We start from the raw sequence: 15,791 nt of genomic DNA on the forward strand, positions 1-15,791 counted from the left end.
TCCGGGTCACGGCATTTTCATTGTTAAAGGGAGTCTGTCACCGGAACTCAGCATATCCGCCTGCTTCAAAGGGTGTGTTTTCCCAGTGTGGGTTTGTTGCCAAGGTCCTGGTGGGGTTTGGTCAACGAGGGCCTCGCTCTTGCTCCAAAGAGCTAAGCGGCAACTCCATGGTTGATCCAAAAAGCTCATTTACACATTGACAAAAGCAGCCACATCTCGGCAATGGAGGCTCCGATTCACAAGTGGGAAAAGATTGTCTGATTGAGGTGACCTGAGCCTATCTCTCCTTGGAGCTACGCTGAGAGGTTGGCTTCTGAGAGGTGACAGACTGGTCTTCCCCAAGGTTGAAGAATCTTCTTGGATTTGCAGGAAGTAGACAAGAAATTTCATCTCCTGCCTGATTTTATCTTCCCTTTGCTTTGGATGGCTCCTATCTGAAACGTGGTGGATCCGCCTGTTGTAAAAAAGTGTAGTGAGACAAAAAGAAACCTCACGTGAATTCCAGATGGTATGAATATACCTAGTCTCTGGCCGGTTTCCATTTGCTTTCCAAGAAATGGAAGGCACTTATGGCAAGGGTACCTTGTTTCAGGTCTTACAGCGGTTCAGAACTGAGAGGCAGGGTTACCAGCCGCAGCTTCAGCAGGGCCAGTGGCGCAATGGATAATGCGTCTGACTACGGATCAGAAGATTGTAGGTTCGACTCCTACCTGGCTCGGGAGTGTTGCCGTGATCGTATAGTGGTTAGTACTCTGCGTTGTGGCTGCAGCAACCCCGCTTCGAATCCAGGTCACGGCATCTTTTCTTTGCTTCCATTTTGAACGGTTCTTTCCCAAGGTGGAAGAAAGTTTTTGGATTTGCAGGAAATAGACAAGAAATGTCATCTCCAGCGTGATTTCGTCTTCTCCTTGCCTTCGATGGCCCCTGGCTGCAAAGTCATGGTTTCGCCTGTTGTAAAAATGTGTTGTGAGACAGATAGAAGCCTGACACGAGTTCCGGATCATCGTATGAAGATGTTTAGTTTGTGTCTGGTTCTCATTCGGTTGGCAAGAAATGGAAGGCACTTGTGGCCATTTCACCCTGTTGCAGGTTTTCCAGGGCTTAAGAAATGTGGGGCAGGATTAGCGGTGGCTGATTCGGCAGGGCCAGTGGCGCAATGGATAACGCGTCTGACTACGGATCAGAAGATAGTAGGTTCGACTCCTACCTGGCTCGGCAGCGTTGCCGTGATCGTATAGTGGTTAGTACTCTGCGTTGTGGCTGCAGCAACCCCTGTTCGAATCTGGGTCACGGCATTTTCATTGTTAAAGGGAGTCTGTCACCGGAACTCAGCATATCCGCCTGTTTCAAAGGGTGTGTTTTCCCCTTGTGGGTTTGTTGCCAAGGTCCTGGTGGGGTTTGGTCAACGAGGGCCTCGCTCTTGCTCCAAAGAGCTAAGCGGCAACTCCATGGTTGATCCAAAAAGCTCATTTACACATTGACAAAAGCAGCCACATCTCGGCTATGGAGGCTCCGATTCACAAGTGGGAAAAGATTGTCTGATTGAGGTGACCTGAGCCTATCTCTCCTTGGAGCTACGCTGAGAGGTTGGCTTCTGAGAGGTGACCGACTGCTCTTCCCCAAGGTTGAAGAATCTTCTTGGATTTGCAGGAAGTAGACAAGAAATTTCATCTCCCGCCTGATTTTATCTTCCCTTTGCTTTGGATGGCTCCTATCTGAAACGTGGTGGATCCGCCTGTTGTAAAAAAGTGTAGTGAGACAAAAAGAAACCTCACATGAATTCCAGATGGTATGAATATACCTAGTCTATGGCCGGTTTCCATTTGCTTTCCAAGAAATGGAAGGCACTTATGGCAAGGGTACCTTGTTTCAGGTCTTACAGCGGTTCAGAACTGAGAGGCAGGGTTACCAGCCGCGGCTTCAGCAGGGCCAGAGGCGCAATGGATAACGCGTCTGACTACGGATCAGAAGATTGTAGGTTCGACTCCTACCTGGCTTGGGAGTGTTGCCGTGATCGTATAGGGGTTAGTACTCTGCGTTGTGGCCGCAGCAACCCCGGTTCGAATCCGGGTCACGGCATCTTTTCTTTGCTTCCGTTTTGAACGGTTCTTTCCCAAGGTGGAAGAAAGTTTTTGGATTTGCAGGAAATAGACAAGAAATGTCATCTCCAGCGTGATTTCGTCTTCTCCTTGCCTTCGATGGCCCCTGGCTGCAAAGTCATGGTTTCGCCTGTTGTAAAAATGTGTTGTGAGACAGATAGAAGCCTGACACGAGTTCCGGATCATCGTATGAAGATGTTTAGTTTCTGGCTGGTTCTCATTCGGTTGGCAAGAAATGGAAGGCACTTGTGGCCATTTCACCCTGTTGCAGGTTTTCCAGGGCTTAAGAAATGTGGGGCAGGATTAGCGGAGACTGACTTGGCAGGGCCAGTGGTGCAATGGATAACGCGTCTGACTTACAGATCAGAAAATTGTGGGTTTGACTCCTACCTGGCTCGGCAGCGTTGCCGTGATCGTATAGTGGTTAGTACTCTGCGTTGTGGCCGCAGCTACCCCGGTTTGAATCCGGGTCATGGCATTTTCATTGTTAAAGGGAGTCTGTCACCGGAACTCAGCATATCCGCCTGTTTCAAAGGGTGTGTTTTCCCCTTGTGGGTTTGTTGCCAAGGTCCTGGTGGGGTTTGGTCAATGAGGGCCTCGCTCTTGCTCCAAAGAGCTAAGCGGCAACTCCATGGTTGATCCAAAAAGCTCATTTACACATTGACAAAAGCAGCCACAACTCGGCTATGGAGGCTCCGATTCACAAGTGGGAAAAGATTGTCTGATTGAGGTGACCTGAGCCTATCTCTCCTTGGAGCTAGGCTGAGAGGTTGGCTTCTGAGAGGTGACCGACTGCTCTTCCCCAAGGTTGAAGAATCTTCTTGGATTTGCAGGAAGTAGACAAGAAATTTCATCTCCCGCCTGATTTTATCTTCCCTTTGCTTTGGATGGCTCCTATCTGAAACGTGGTGGATCCGCCTGTTGTAAAAAAGTGTAGTGAGACAAAAAGAAACCTCACATGAATTCCAGATGGTATGAATATACCTAGACTCTGGCCGGTTTCCATTTGCTTTCCAAGAAATGGAAGGCACTTATGGCAAGGGTACCTTGTTTCAGGTCTTACAGCGGTTCAGAACTGAGAGGCAGGGTTACCAGCCGCAGCTTCAGCAGGGCCAGTGGCGCAATGGATAACGCGTCTGACTACGGATCAGAAGATTGTAGGTTCGACTCCTACCTGGCTTGGAAGTGTTGCCGTGATCGTATAGTGGTTAGTACTCTGCGTTGTGGCCGCAGCAACCCCGGTTCGAATCCGGGTCACGGCATCTTTTCTTTGCTTCCGTTTTGAACGGTTCTTTCCCAAGGTGGAAGAAAGTTTTTGGATTTGCAGGAAATAGACAAGAAATGTCATCTCCAGCGTGATTTCGTCTTCTCCTTGCCTTCGATGGCCCCTGGCTGCAAAGTCATGGTTTCGCCTGTTGTAAAAATGTGTTGTGAGACAGATAGAAGCCTGACACGAGTTCCGGATCATCAAATGAAGATGTTTAGTTTCTGGCTGGTTCTCATTCGGTTGGCAAGAAATGGAAGGCACTTGTGGCCATTTCACCCTGTTGCACGTTTTCCAGGGATTAAGAAATGTGGGGCAGGATTAGCGGAGGCTGAGTCGGCAGGGCCAGTGGCGCAGTGGATAACACGTCTGACTACGGATCAGAAGATTGTAGGTTCGATTCCTACCTGGTTTGGCAGTGTTGCCGTGATCGTATAGTGGTTAGTACTCTGCGTTGTGGCCGCAGCAACCCCGGTTCGAATCCGGGTCACGGCATTTTCATTGTTAAAGGGAGTCTGTCACCGGAACTCAGCATATCCGCCTGTTTCAAAGGGTGTGTTTTCCCCTTGTGGGTTTGTTGCCAAGGTCCTGGTGGGGTTTGGTCAACGAGGGCCTCGCTCTTGCTCCAAAGAGCTAAGCGGCAACTCCATGGTTGATCCAAAAAGCTCATTTACACATTGACAAAAGCAGCCACAACTCGGCTATGGAGGCTCCGATTCACAAGTGGGAAAATATTGTCTGATTGAGGTGACCTGAGCCTATCTCTCCTTGGAGCTAGGCTGAGAGGTTGGCTTCTGAGAGGTGACCGACTGCTCTTCCCCAAGGTTGAAGAATCTTCTTGGATTTGCAGGAAGTAGACAAGAAATTTCATCTCCCGCCTGATTTTATCTTCCCTTTGCTTTGGATGGCTCCTATCTGAAACGTGGTGGATCCGCCTGTTGTAAAAAAGTGTAGTGAGACAAAAAGAAACCTCACATGAATTCCAGATGGTATGAATATACCTAGTCTATGGCCGGTTTCCATTTGCTTTCCAAGAAATGGAAGGCACTTATGGCAAGGGTACCTTGTTTCAGGTCTTACAGCGGTTCAGAACTGAGAGGCAGGGTTACCAGCCGCGGCTTCAGCAGGGCCAGAGGCGCAATGGATAACGCGTCTGACTACGGATCAGAAGATTGTAGGTTCGACTCCTACCTGGCTTGGGAGTGTTGCCGTGATCGTATAGGGGTTAGTACTCTGCGTTGTGGCCGCAGCAACCCCGGTTCGAATCCGGGTCACGGCATCTTTTCTTTGCTTCCGTTTTGAACGGTTCTTTCCCAAGGTGGAAGAAAGTTTTTGGATTTGCAGGAAATAGACAAGAAATGTCATCTCCAGCGTGATTTCGTCTTCTCCTTGCCTTCGATGGCCCCTGGCTGCAAAGTCATGGTTTCGCCTGTTGTAAAAATGTGTTGTGAGACAGATAGAAGCCTGACACGAGTTCCGGATCATCGTATGAAGATGTTTAGTTTCTGGCTGGTTCTCATTCGGTTGGCAAGAAATGGAAGGCACTTGTGGCCATTTCACCCTGTTGCAGGTTTTCCAGGGCTTAAGAAATGTGGGGCAGGATTAGCGGAGACTGACTTGGCAGGGCCAGTGGTGCAATGGATAACGCGTCTGACTTACAGATCAGAAAATTGTGGGTTTGACTCCTACCTGGCTCGGCAGCGTTGCCGTGATCGTATAGTGGTTAGTACTCTGCGTTGTGGCCGCAGCTACCCCGGTTTGAATCCGGGTCATGGCATTTTCATTGTTAAAGGGAGTCTGTCACCGGAACTCAGCATATCCGCCTGTTTCAAAGGGTGTGTTTTCCCCTTGTGGGTTTGTTGCCAAGGTCCTGGTGGGGTTTGGTCAATGAGGGCCTCGCTCTTGCTCCAAAGAGCTAAGCGGCAACTCCATGGTTGATCCAAAAAGCTCATTTACACATTGACAAAAGCAGCCACAACTCGGCTATGGAGGCTCCGATTCACAAGTGGGAAAAGATTGTCTGATTGAGGTGACCTGAGCCTATCTCTCCTTGGAGCTAGGCTGAGAGGTTGGCTTCTGAGAGGTGACCGACTGCTCTTCCCCAAGGTTGAAGAATCTTCTTGGATTTGCAGGAAGTAGACAAGAAATTTCATCTCCCGCCTGATTTTATCTTCCCTTTGCTTTGGATGGCTCCTATCTGAAACGTGGTGGATCCGCCTGTTGTAAAAAAGTGTAGTGAGACAAAAAGAAACCTCACATGAATTCCAGATGGTATGAATATACCTAGTCTCTGGCCGGTTTCCATTTGCTTTCCAAGAAATGGAAGGCACTTATGGCAAGGGTACCTTGTTTCAGGTCTTACAGCGGTTCAGAACTGAGAGGCAGGGTTACCAGCCGCAGCTTCAGCAGGGCCAGTGGCGCAATGGATAACGCGTCTGACTACGGATCAGAAGATTGTAGGTTCGACTCCTACCTGGCTTGGAAGTGTTGCCGTGATCGTATAGTGGTTAGTACTCTGCGTTGTGGCCGCAGCAACCCCGGTTCGAATCCGGGTCACGGCATCTTTTCTTTGCTTCCGTTTTGAACGGTTCTTTCCCAAGGTGGAAGAAAGTTTTTGGATTTGCAGGAAATAGACAAGAAATGTCATCTCCAGCGTGATTTCGTCTTCTCCTTGCCTTCGATGGCCCCTGGCTGCAAAGTCATGGTTTCGCCTGTTGTAAAAATGTGTTGTGAGACAGATAGAAGCCTGACACGAGTTCCGGATCATCAAATGAAGATGTTTAGTTTCTGGCTGGTTCTCATTCGGTTGGCAAGAAATGGAAGGCACTTGTGGCCATTTCACCCTGTTGCACGTTTTCCAGGGATTAAGAAATGTGGGGCAGGATTAGCGGAGGCTGAGTCGGCAGGGCCAGTGGCGCAGTGGATAACACGTCTGACTACGGATCAGAAGATTGTAGGTTCGATTCCTACCTGGTTTGGCAGTGTTGCCGTGATCGTATAGTGGTTAGTACTCTGCGTTGTGGCCGCAGCAACCCCGGTTCGAATCCGGGTCACGGCATTTTCATTGTTAAAGGGAGTCTGTCACCGGAACTCAGCATATCCGCCTGTTTCAAAGGGTGTGTTTTCCCCTTGTGGGTTTGTTGCCAAGGTCCTGGTGGGGTTTGGTCAACGAGGGCCTCGCTCTTGCTCCAAAGAGCTAAGCGGCAACTCCATGGTTGATCCAAAAAGCTCATTTACACATTGACAAAAGCAGCCACAACTCGGCTATGGAGGCTCCGATTCACAAGTGGGAAAATATTGTCTGATTGAGGTGACCTGAGCCTATCTCTCCTTGGAGCTAGGCTGAGAGGTTGGCTTCTGAGAGGTGACCGACTGCTCTTCCCCAAGGTTGAAGAATCTTCTTGGATTTGCAGGAAGTAGACAAGAAATTTCATCTCCCGCCTGATTTTATCTTCCCTTTGCTTTGGATGGCTCCTATCTGAAACGTGGTGGATCCGCCTGTTGTAAAAAAGTGTAGTGAGACAAAAAGAAACCTCACATGAATTCCAGATGGTATGAATATACCTAGTCTATGGCCGGTTTCCATTTGCTTTCCAAGAAATGGAAGGCACTTATGGCAAGGGTACCTTGTTTCAGGTCTTACAGCGGTTCAGAACTGAGAGGCAGGGTTACCAGCCGCGGCTTCAGCAGGGCCAGAGGCGCAATGGATAACGCGTCTGACTACGGATCAGAAGATTGTAGGTTCGACTCCTACCTGGTTTGGCAGTGTTGCCGTGATCGTATAGTGGTTAGTACTCTGCGTTGTGGCCGCAGCAACCCCGGTTCGAATCCGGGTCACGGCATTTTCATTGTTAAAGGGAGTCTGTCACCGGAACTCAGCATATCCGCCTGTTTCAAAGGGTGTGTTTTCCCCTTGTGGGTTTGTTGCCAAGGTCCTGGTGGGGTTTGGTCAACGAGGGCCTCGCTTTTGCTCCAAAGAGCTAAGCGGCAACTCCATGGTTGATCCAAAAAGCTCATTTACACATTGACAAAAGCAGCCACATCTCGGCTATGGAGGCTCCGATTCACAAGTGGGAAAAGATTGTCTGATTGAGGTGACCTGAGCCTATCTCTCCTTGGAGCTACGCTGAGAGGTTGGCTTCTGAGAGGTGACCGACTGCTCTTCCCCAAGGTTGAAGAATCTTCTTGGATTTGCAGGAAGTAGACAAGAATTTTCATCTCCCGCCTGATTTTATCTTCCCTTTGCTTTGGATGGCTCCTATCTGAAACGTGGTGGATCCGCCTGTTGTAAAAAAGTGTAGTGAGACAAAAAGAAACCTCACATGAATTCCAGATGGTATGAATATACCTAGTCTCTGGCCGGTTTCCATTTGCTTTCCAAGAAATGGAAGGCACTTATGGCAAGGGTACCTTGTTTCAGGTCTTACAGCGGTTCAGAACTGAGAGGCAGGGTTACCAGCCGCGGCTTCGGCAGGGCCAGTGGCGCAATGGATAACGCGTCTGACTACGGATCAGAAGATTGTAGGTTCGACTCCTACCTGGCTCGGAAGTGTTGCCGTGATCGTATAGTGGTTAGTACTCTGCGTTGTGGCCGCAGCAACCCTGGTTCGAATCCGGGTCACAGCATCTTTTCTTTGCTTCCGTTTTGAACGGTTCTTTCCCAAGGTGGAAGAAAGTTTTTGGATTTGCAGGAAATAGACAAGAAATGTCATCTCCAGCGTGATTTCGTCTTCTCCTTGCCTTCGATGGCCCCTGGCTGCAAAGTCATGGTTTCGCCTGTTGTAAAAATGTGTTGTGAGACAGATAGAAGCCTGACACGAGTTCCGGATCATCAAATGAAGATGTTTAGTTTCTGGCTGGTTCTCATTCGGTTGGCAAGAAATGGAAGGCACTTGTGGCCATTTCACCCTGTTGCACGTTTTCCAGGGCTTAAGAAATGTGGGGCAGGATTAGCGGAGGCTAACTCGGCAAGGCCAGTGGCGCAATGGATAACGCGTCTGACTACGGATCAGAAGATTGTAGGTTCGACTCCTACCTGGCTCGGCAGCGTTGCCGTGATCGTATAGTGGTTAGTACTCTGCGTTGTGGCCGCAGTAACCCCGGTTTGAATCCGGGTCACGGCATTTTCATTGTTAAAGGGAGTCTGTCACCGGAACTCAGCATATCCGCCTGTTTCAAAGGGTGTGTTTTCCCCTTGTGGATTTGTTGCCAAGGTCCTGGTGGGGTTTGGTCAACGAGTGCCTCGCTCTTGCTCCAAAGAGCTAAGCGGCAACTCCATGGTTGATCCAAAAAGCTCCTTTACACATTGACAAAAGCAGCCACATCTCGGCTATGGAGGCTCCGATTCACAAGTGGGAAAAGATTGTCTGATTGAGGTGACCTGAGCCTATCTCTCCTTGGAGCTACGCTGAGAGGTTGGCTTCTGAGATTTGACCGACTGCTCTTCCCCAAGGTTGAAGAATCTTCTTGGATTTGCAGGAAGTAGACAAGAAATTTCATCTCCCGCCTGATTTTATCTTCCCTTTGCTTTGGATGGCTCCTATCTGAAACGTGGTGGATCCGTCTGTTGTAAAAAAGTGTAGTGAGACAAAAAGAAACCCCACATGAAGTCCAGATCATATGAATATACCTAGTCTCTTGCCGGTTTCCATTTGCTTTCCAAGAAATGGAAGGCACTTATGGCAAGGGTACCTTGTTTCAGGTCTTACAGCGGTTCAAAACTGAGAGGCAGGGTTACCAGCCACAGCTTCAGCAGGGCCAGAGGCGCAATGGATAACGCGTCTGACTACGGATCAGAAGATTGTAGGTTCGACTCCTACCTGGCTCGGAAGTGTTGCCGTGATCGTATAGTGGTTAGTACTCTGCGTTGTGGCCGCAGCAACCCCGGTTCGAATCCGGGTCACGGCATCTTTTCTTTGCTTCCGTTTTGAACGGTTCTTTCCCAAGGTGGAAGAAAGTTTTTGGATTTGCAGGAAATAGACAAGAAATGTCATCTCCAGCGTGATTTCGTCTTCTCCTTGCCTTCGATGGCCCCTGGCTGCAAAGTCATGGTTTCGCCTGTTGTAAAAATGTGTTGTGAGACAGATAGAAGCCTGACACGAGTTCCGGATCATCAAATGAAGATGTTTAGTTTCTGGCTGGTTCTCATTCGGTTGGCAAGAAATGGAAGGCACTTGTGGCCATTTCACCCTGTTGCACGTTTTCCAGGGCTTAAGAAATGTGGGGCAGGATTAGCGGAGGCTAACTCGGCAAGGCCAGTGGCGCAATGGATAACACGTCTGACTACGGATCAGAAGATTGTAGGTTCGATTCCTACCTGGTTTGGCAGTGTTGCCGTGATCGTATAGTGGTTAGTACTCTGCGTTGTGGCCGCAGCAACCCCGGTTCGAATCCGGGTCACGGCATTTTCATTGTTAAAGGGAGTCTGTCACCGGAACTCAGCATATCCGCCTGTTTCAAAGGGTGTGTTTTCCCCTTGTGGGTTTGTTGCCAAGGTCCTGGTGGGGTTTGGTCAACGAGGGCCTCGCTCTTGCTCCAAAGTGCTAAGCTGCAACTCCATGGTTGATCCAAAAAGCTCATTTACACATTGACAAAAGCAGCCACATCTCGGCTATGGAGGCTCCGATTCACAAGTGGGAAAACATTGTCTGATTGAGGTGACCTGAGCCTATCTCTCCTTGGAGCTAGGCTGAGAGATTGGCTTCTGAGAGGTGACCGACTGCTCTTCCCCAAGGTTGAAGAATCTTCTTGGATTTGCAGGAAGTAGACAAGAAATTTCATCTCCCGCCTGATTTTATCTTCCCTTTGCTTTGGATGGCTCCTATCTGAAACGTGGTGGATACGCCTGTTGTAAAAAAGTGTAGTGAGACAAAAAGAAACCTCACATGAATTCCAGATGGTATGAATATACCTAGTCTCTGGCCGGTTTCCATTTGCTTTCCAAGAAATGGAAGGCACTTATGGCAAGGGTACCTTGTTTCAGGTCTTACAGCGGTTCAGAACTGAGAGGCAGGGTTACCAGCTGCGGCTTCAGCAGGGCCAGTGGCGCAATGGATAACGCGTCTGACTACGGATCAGAAGATTGTAGGTTCGACTCCTACCTGGTTTGGCAGTGTTGCCGTGATCGTATAGTGGTTAGTACTCTGCGTTGTGGCCGCAGCAACCCCGGTTTGAATCCGGGTCACGGCATTTTCATTGTTAAAGGGAGTCTGTCACCGGAACTCAGCATATCCGCCTGTTTCAAAGGGTGTGTTTTCCCCTTGTGGGTTTGTTGCCAAGGTCCTGGTGGGGTTTGGTCAACGAGGGCCTCGCTCTTGCTCCAAAGAGCTAAGCGGCAACTCCATGGTTGATCCAAAAAGCTCATTTACACATTGACAAAAGCAGCCACAACTCGGCTATGGAGGCTCCGATTCACAAGTGGGAAAAGATTGTCTGATTGAGGTGACCTGAGCCTATCTCTCCTTGGAGCTAGGCTGAGAGGTTGGCTTCTGAGAGGTGACCGACTGCTCTTCCCCAAGGTTGAAGAATCTTCTTGGATTTGCAGGAAGTAGACAAGAAATTTCATCTCCCGCCTGATTTTATCTTCCCTTTGCTTTGGATGGCTCCTATCTGAAACGTGGTGGATCCGCCTGTTGTAAAAAAGTGTAGTGAGACAAAAAGAAACCTCACATGAATTCCAGATGGTATGAATATACCTAGACTCTGGCCGGTTTCCATTTGCTTTCCAAGAAATGGAAGGCACTTATGGCAAGGGTACCTTGTTTCAGGTCTTACAGCGGTTCAGAACTGAGAGGCAGGGTTACCAGCCGCAGCTTCAGCAGGGCCAGTGGCGCAATGGATAACGCGTCTGACTACGGATCAGAAGATTGTATGTTCGACTCCTACCTGGCTCGGAAGTGTTTCCGTGATCGTATAGTGGTTAGTACTCTGCGTTGTGGCCGCAGCAACCCCGGTTCGAATCCGGGTCACGGCATCTTTTCTTTGCTTCCGTTTTGAACGGTTCTTTCCAAAGGTGGAAGAAAGTTTTTGGATTTGCAGGAAATAGACAAGAAATGTCATCTCCAGCGTGATTTCGTCTTCTCCTTGCCTTCGATGGCCCCTGGCTGCAAAGTCATGGTTTCGCCTGTTGTAAAAATGTGTTGTGAGACAGATAGAAGCCTGACACGAGTTCCGGATCATCAAATGAAGATGTTTAGTTTCTGGCTGGTTCTCATTCGGTTGGCAAGAAATGGAAGGCACTTGTGGCCATTTCACCCTGTTGCACGTTTTCCAGGGCTTAAGAAATGTGGGGCAGGATTAGCGGAGGCTAACTCGGCAAGGCCAGTGGCGCAATGGATAAGGCGTCTGACTACGGATCAGAAGATTGTAGGTTCGACTCCTACCTTGTTTGGCAGTGTTGCTGTGATCGTATAGTGGTTAGTACTCTGCGTTGTGGCCTCAGCAACCCCGGTTCGAATCCGGGTCACGGCATTTTCATTGTTAAAGGGAGTCTGTCACCGGAACTCACCATATCCGCCTGTTTCAAAGGGTGTGTTTTCCCCTTGTGGGTTTGTTGCCAAGGTCCTGGTGGGGTTTGGTCAACGAGGGCCTCGCTCTTGCTCCAAAGAGCTAAGCGGCAACTCCATGGTTGATCCAAAAAGCTCATTTACACATTGACAAAAGCAGCCACATCTCGGCTATGGAGGCTCCGATTCACAAGTGGGAAAAGATTGTCTGATTGAGGTGACCTGAGCCTATCTCTCCTTGGAGCTAGGCTGAGAGGTTGGCTTCTGAGAGGTGACCGACTGCTCTTCCCCAAGGTTGAAGAATCTTCTTGGATTTGCAGGAAGTAGACAAGAAATTTCATCTCCCGCCTGATTTTATCTTCCCTTTGCTTTGGATGGCTCCTATCTGAAACGTGGTGGATCCGCCTGTTGTAAAAAAGTGTAGTGAGACAAAAAGAAACCTCACATGAATTCCAGATGGTATGAATATACATAGACTCTGGCCGGTTTCCATTTGCTTTCCAAGAAATGGAAGGCACTTATGGCAAGGGTACCTTGTTTCAGGTCTTACAGCGGTTCAGAACTGAGAGGCAGGGTTACCAGCCACGGCTTCAGCAGGGCCAGTGGCGCAATGGATAACGCGTCTGACTACGGATCAGAAGATTGTAGGTTCGACTCGTACCTGGCTCAGGAGTGTTGCCGTGATCGTATAGTGGTTAGTACTCTGCGTTGTGGCCGCAGCAACCCCGGTTCGAATCCGGGTCACGGCATCTTTTCTTTGCTTCCGTTTTGAACGGTTCTTTCCCAAGGTGGAAGAAAGTTTTTGGATTTGCAGGAAATAGACAAGAAATGTCATCTCCAGCGTGATTTCGTCTTCTCCTTGCCTTCGATGGCCCCTGGCTGCAAAGTCATGGTTTCGCCTGTTGTAAAAATGTGTTGTGAGACAGATAGAAGCCTGACACGAGTTCCGGATCATCAAATGAAGATGTTTAGTTTCTGGCTGGTTCTCATTCGGTTGGCAAGAAATGGAAGGCACTTGTGGCCATTTCACCCTGTTGCACGTTTTCCAGGGCTTAAGAAATGTGGGGCAGGATTAGAGGAGGCTAACTCGGCAAGGCCAGTGGCGCAATGGATAACGCGTCTGACTACGGATCAGAAGATTGTAGGTTCGACTCCTACCTGGCTCGGGAGTGTTGCCGTGATCGTATAGTGGTTAGTACTCTGCATTGTGGCCGCAGCAACCCCGGTTCGAATCCGGGTCACGGCATTTTCCTTGTTAAAGGGAGTCTGTCACCGGAACTCAGCATATCCGCTTGTTTCAAATGGTGTGTTTTCCCCTTGTGGGTTTGTTGCCAAGGTCCTGGTGGGATTTGGTCAACGAGGGCCTCGCTCTTGCTCCAAAGAGCTAAGCGGCAACTCCATGGTTGATCCAAAAAGCTCATTTACACATTGACAAAAGCAGCCACACCTCGGCTATGGAGGCTCCGATTCACAAGTGGGAAAAGATTGTCTGATTGAGGTGACCTGAGCCTATCTCTCCTTGGAGCTAGGCTGAGAGGTTGGCTTCTGAGAGGTGACCGACTGCTCTTCCCCAAGGTTGAAGAATCTTCTTGGATTTGCAGGAAGTAGACAAGAAATTTCATCTCCCGCCTGATTTTATCTTCCCTTTGCTTTGGATGGCTCCTATCTGAAACGTGGTGGATCCGCCTGTTGTAAAAAAGTGTAGTGAGACAAAAAGAAACCTCACATGAATTCCAGATGGTATGAATATACCTAGACTCTGGCCGGTTTCCATTTGCTTTCCAAGAAATGGAAGGCACTTATGGCAAGGGTACCTTGTTTCAGGTCTTACAGCGGTTCAGACCTGAGAGGCAGGGTTACCAGCCACAGCTTCAGCAGGGCCAGTGGCGCAATGGATAACGCGTCTGACTACGGATCAGAAGATTGTAGGTTCGACTCCTACCTGGCTCGGAAGTGTTGCTGTGATCGTATAGTGGTTAGTACTCTGCGTTGTGGCCGCAGCAACCCCGGTTCGAATCCGGGTCACGGCATCTTTTCTTTGCTTCCGTTTTGAACGGTTCTTTCCCAAGGTGGAAGAAAGTTTTTGGATTTGCAGGAAATAGACAAGAAATGTCATCTCCAGCGTGATTTCGTCTTCTCCTTGCCTTCGATGGCCCCTGGCTGCAAAGTCATGGTTTCGCCTGTTGTAAAAATGTGTTGTGAGACAGATAGAAGCCTGACACGAGTTCCGGATCATCAAATGAAGATGTTTAGTTTCTGGCTGGTTCTCATTCGGTTGGCAAGAAATGGAAGGCACTTGTGGCCATTTCACCCTGTTGCACGTTTTCCAGGGCTTAAGAAATGTGGGGCAGGATTAGCGGAGGCTAACTCGGCAAGGCCAGTGGCGCAATGGATAACGCGTCTGGCTACGGATCAGAAGATTGTAGGTTCGACTCCTACCTGGTTTGGCAGTATTGCCGTGATCGTATAGTGGTTAATACTCTGCGTTGTGGCCGCAGCAACCCCGGTTTGAATCCGGGTCACGGCATTTTCATTGTTAAAGGGAGTCTGTCACCGGAACTCAGCTTATCCGCCTGTTTCAAATGGTGTGTTTTCCCCTTGTGGGTTTGTTGCCAAGGTCCTGGTGGGATTTGGTCAACGAGGGCCTCGCTCTTGCTCCAAAGAGCTAAGCGGCAACTCCATGGTTGATCCAAAAAGCTCATTTACACATTGACAAAAGCAGCCACACCTCGGCTATGGAGGCTCCGATTCACAAGTGGGAAAAGATTGTCTGATTGAGGTGACCTGAGCCTATCTCTCCTTGGAGCTAGGCTGAGAGGTTGGCTTCTGAGAGGTGACCGACTGCTCTTCCCCAAGGTTGAAGAATCTTCTTGGATTTGCAGGAAGTAGACAAGAAATTTCATCTCCCGCCTGATTTTATCTTCCCTTTGCTTTGGATGGCTCCTATCTGAAACGTGGTGGATCCGCCTGTTGTAAAAAAGTGTAGTGAGACAAAAAGAAACCTCACATGAATTCCAGATGGTATGAATATACCTAGACTCTGGCCGGTTTCCATTTGCTTTCCAAGAAATGGAAGGCACTTATGGCAAGGGTACCTTGTTTCAGGTCTTACAGCGGTTCAGACCTGAGAGGCAGGGTTACCAGCCGCGGCTTCAGCAGGGCCAGTGGCGCAATGGATAACGCGTCTGACTACGGATCAGAAGATTGTAGGTTCGACTCCTACCTGACTCGGAAGTGTTGCCGTGATCGTATAGTGGTTAGTACTCTGCGTTGTGGCCGCAGCAACCCCGGTTCGAATCCGGGTCACGGCATCTTTTCTTTGCTTCCGTTTTGAACGGTTCTTTCCCAAGGTGGAAGAAAGTTTTTGGATTTGCAGGAAATAGACAAGAAATGTCATCTCCAGCGTGATTTCGTCTTCTCCTTGCCTTCGATGGCCCCTGGCTGCAAAGTCATGGTTTCGCCTGTTGTAAAAATGTGTTGTGAGACAGATAGAAGCCTGACACGAGTTCCGGATCATCAAATGAAGATGTTTAGTTTCTGGCTGGTTCTCATTCGGTTGGCAAGAAATGGAAGGCACTTGTGGCCATTTCACCCTGTTGCACGTTTTCCAGGGCTTAAGAAATGTGGGGCATGATTAGCGGAGGCTAACTCGGCAAGGCCAGTGGTGCAATGGATAACGCGTCTGACTACGGATCAGAAGATTGTAGGTTTGATTCCTACCCGGTTCGGCAGTGTTGCCGTGATCGTATAGTGGTTAGTACTCTGCGTTGTGGCCGCAGCAACCCCGGTTCGAATCCGGGTCACGGCATTTTCATTGTTAAAGGGAGTCTGTCACCGGAACTCAGCATATCCGCCTGTTTCAAAGGGTGTGTTTTCCCCTTGTGGGTTTGTTGCCAAGGTCCTGGTGGGGTTTGGTCAACGAGG

At 49.2% G+C, this 15,791-nt stretch overlaps 32 non-coding genes across 32 annotated transcripts; all 32 read left to right on the forward strand.

Moving 5' to 3' along the window:
* The first annotated feature begins 645 nt into the window (after positions 1 to 645).
* Positions 646 to 718, forward strand: TRNAR-ACG (transfer RNA arginine (anticodon ACG)). The gene has a single exon. It is a non-coding gene; the product is annotated as a tRNA-Arg (tRNA).
* Positions 719 to 1,142: 424 nt separating this feature from the next.
* On the forward strand, positions 1,143 to 1,215 carry TRNAR-ACG (transfer RNA arginine (anticodon ACG)). Its single transcript has one exon. It is a non-coding gene; the product is annotated as a tRNA-Arg (tRNA).
* A 792-nt stretch (positions 1,216 to 2,007) lies between these two features.
* On the forward strand, positions 2,008 to 2,079 carry TRNAH-GUG (transfer RNA histidin (anticodon GUG)). The gene has a single exon. It is a non-coding gene; the product is annotated as a tRNA-His (tRNA).
* A 1,129-nt stretch (positions 2,080 to 3,208) lies between these two features.
* Positions 3,209 to 3,281, forward strand: TRNAR-ACG (transfer RNA arginine (anticodon ACG)). Its single transcript has one exon. It is a non-coding gene; the product is annotated as a tRNA-Arg (tRNA).
* An 8-nt stretch (positions 3,282 to 3,289) lies between these two features.
* On the forward strand, positions 3,290 to 3,361 carry TRNAH-GUG (transfer RNA histidin (anticodon GUG)). The gene has a single exon. It is a non-coding gene; the product is annotated as a tRNA-His (tRNA).
* A 344-nt stretch (positions 3,362 to 3,705) lies between these two features.
* Positions 3,706 to 3,778, forward strand: TRNAR-ACG (transfer RNA arginine (anticodon ACG)). Its single transcript has one exon. It is a non-coding gene; the product is annotated as a tRNA-Arg (tRNA).
* Positions 3,779 to 3,786: 8 nt separating this feature from the next.
* Positions 3,787 to 3,858, forward strand: TRNAH-GUG (transfer RNA histidin (anticodon GUG)). The gene has a single exon. It is a non-coding gene; the product is annotated as a tRNA-His (tRNA).
* A 712-nt stretch (positions 3,859 to 4,570) lies between these two features.
* TRNAH-GUG (transfer RNA histidin (anticodon GUG)) lies at positions 4,571 to 4,642 on the forward strand. The gene has a single exon. It is a non-coding gene; the product is annotated as a tRNA-His (tRNA).
* A 1,129-nt stretch (positions 4,643 to 5,771) lies between these two features.
* Positions 5,772 to 5,844, forward strand: TRNAR-ACG (transfer RNA arginine (anticodon ACG)). Its single transcript has one exon. It is a non-coding gene; the product is annotated as a tRNA-Arg (tRNA).
* Positions 5,845 to 5,852: 8 nt separating this feature from the next.
* TRNAH-GUG (transfer RNA histidin (anticodon GUG)) lies at positions 5,853 to 5,924 on the forward strand. Its single transcript has one exon. It is a non-coding gene; the product is annotated as a tRNA-His (tRNA).
* A 344-nt stretch (positions 5,925 to 6,268) lies between these two features.
* On the forward strand, positions 6,269 to 6,341 carry TRNAR-ACG (transfer RNA arginine (anticodon ACG)). Its single transcript has one exon. It is a non-coding gene; the product is annotated as a tRNA-Arg (tRNA).
* An 8-nt stretch (positions 6,342 to 6,349) lies between these two features.
* Positions 6,350 to 6,421, forward strand: TRNAH-GUG (transfer RNA histidin (anticodon GUG)). Its single transcript has one exon. It is a non-coding gene; the product is annotated as a tRNA-His (tRNA).
* A 712-nt stretch (positions 6,422 to 7,133) lies between these two features.
* Positions 7,134 to 7,205, forward strand: TRNAH-GUG (transfer RNA histidin (anticodon GUG)). Its single transcript has one exon. It is a non-coding gene; the product is annotated as a tRNA-His (tRNA).
* A 631-nt stretch (positions 7,206 to 7,836) lies between these two features.
* On the forward strand, positions 7,837 to 7,909 carry TRNAR-ACG (transfer RNA arginine (anticodon ACG)). Its single transcript has one exon. It is a non-coding gene; the product is annotated as a tRNA-Arg (tRNA).
* Positions 7,910 to 8,333: 424 nt separating this feature from the next.
* Positions 8,334 to 8,406, forward strand: TRNAR-ACG (transfer RNA arginine (anticodon ACG)). Its single transcript has one exon. It is a non-coding gene; the product is annotated as a tRNA-Arg (tRNA).
* Positions 8,407 to 8,414: 8 nt separating this feature from the next.
* On the forward strand, positions 8,415 to 8,486 carry TRNAH-GUG (transfer RNA histidin (anticodon GUG)). The gene has a single exon. It is a non-coding gene; the product is annotated as a tRNA-His (tRNA).
* A 631-nt stretch (positions 8,487 to 9,117) lies between these two features.
* TRNAR-ACG (transfer RNA arginine (anticodon ACG)) lies at positions 9,118 to 9,190 on the forward strand. The gene has a single exon. It is a non-coding gene; the product is annotated as a tRNA-Arg (tRNA).
* Positions 9,191 to 9,198: 8 nt separating this feature from the next.
* Positions 9,199 to 9,270, forward strand: TRNAH-GUG (transfer RNA histidin (anticodon GUG)). Its single transcript has one exon. It is a non-coding gene; the product is annotated as a tRNA-His (tRNA).
* A 344-nt stretch (positions 9,271 to 9,614) lies between these two features.
* Positions 9,615 to 9,687, forward strand: TRNAR-ACG (transfer RNA arginine (anticodon ACG)). Its single transcript has one exon. It is a non-coding gene; the product is annotated as a tRNA-Arg (tRNA).
* Positions 9,688 to 9,695: 8 nt separating this feature from the next.
* On the forward strand, positions 9,696 to 9,767 carry TRNAH-GUG (transfer RNA histidin (anticodon GUG)). The gene has a single exon. It is a non-coding gene; the product is annotated as a tRNA-His (tRNA).
* Positions 9,768 to 10,398: 631 nt separating this feature from the next.
* Positions 10,399 to 10,471, forward strand: TRNAR-ACG (transfer RNA arginine (anticodon ACG)). The gene has a single exon. It is a non-coding gene; the product is annotated as a tRNA-Arg (tRNA).
* An 8-nt stretch (positions 10,472 to 10,479) lies between these two features.
* On the forward strand, positions 10,480 to 10,551 carry TRNAH-GUG (transfer RNA histidin (anticodon GUG)). Its single transcript has one exon. It is a non-coding gene; the product is annotated as a tRNA-His (tRNA).
* A 631-nt stretch (positions 10,552 to 11,182) lies between these two features.
* Positions 11,183 to 11,255, forward strand: TRNAR-ACG (transfer RNA arginine (anticodon ACG)). The gene has a single exon. It is a non-coding gene; the product is annotated as a tRNA-Arg (tRNA).
* A 1,208-nt stretch (positions 11,256 to 12,463) lies between these two features.
* Positions 12,464 to 12,536, forward strand: TRNAR-ACG (transfer RNA arginine (anticodon ACG)). The gene has a single exon. It is a non-coding gene; the product is annotated as a tRNA-Arg (tRNA).
* Positions 12,537 to 12,544: 8 nt separating this feature from the next.
* Positions 12,545 to 12,616, forward strand: TRNAH-GUG (transfer RNA histidin (anticodon GUG)). The gene has a single exon. It is a non-coding gene; the product is annotated as a tRNA-His (tRNA).
* A 344-nt stretch (positions 12,617 to 12,960) lies between these two features.
* On the forward strand, positions 12,961 to 13,033 carry TRNAR-ACG (transfer RNA arginine (anticodon ACG)). The gene has a single exon. It is a non-coding gene; the product is annotated as a tRNA-Arg (tRNA).
* Positions 13,034 to 13,744: 711 nt separating this feature from the next.
* On the forward strand, positions 13,745 to 13,817 carry TRNAR-ACG (transfer RNA arginine (anticodon ACG)). Its single transcript has one exon. It is a non-coding gene; the product is annotated as a tRNA-Arg (tRNA).
* An 8-nt stretch (positions 13,818 to 13,825) lies between these two features.
* On the forward strand, positions 13,826 to 13,897 carry TRNAH-GUG (transfer RNA histidin (anticodon GUG)). Its single transcript has one exon. It is a non-coding gene; the product is annotated as a tRNA-His (tRNA).
* Positions 13,898 to 14,241: 344 nt separating this feature from the next.
* TRNAR-ACG (transfer RNA arginine (anticodon ACG)) lies at positions 14,242 to 14,314 on the forward strand. The gene has a single exon. It is a non-coding gene; the product is annotated as a tRNA-Arg (tRNA).
* A 711-nt stretch (positions 14,315 to 15,025) lies between these two features.
* Positions 15,026 to 15,098, forward strand: TRNAR-ACG (transfer RNA arginine (anticodon ACG)). The gene has a single exon. It is a non-coding gene; the product is annotated as a tRNA-Arg (tRNA).
* An 8-nt stretch (positions 15,099 to 15,106) lies between these two features.
* Positions 15,107 to 15,178, forward strand: TRNAH-GUG (transfer RNA histidin (anticodon GUG)). The gene has a single exon. It is a non-coding gene; the product is annotated as a tRNA-His (tRNA).
* A 425-nt stretch (positions 15,179 to 15,603) lies between these two features.
* TRNAH-GUG (transfer RNA histidin (anticodon GUG)) lies at positions 15,604 to 15,675 on the forward strand. Its single transcript has one exon. It is a non-coding gene; the product is annotated as a tRNA-His (tRNA).
* The last annotated feature ends 116 nt before the right edge of the window (positions 15,676 to 15,791 follow it).

Source organism: Leptodactylus fuscus, chromosome 5, assembly GCF_031893055.1.
Source record: "Leptodactylus fuscus isolate aLepFus1 chromosome 5, aLepFus1.hap2, whole genome shotgun sequence".
NCBI classification, from domain to species: Eukaryota; Metazoa; Chordata; class Amphibia; order Anura; family Leptodactylidae; genus Leptodactylus; species Leptodactylus fuscus.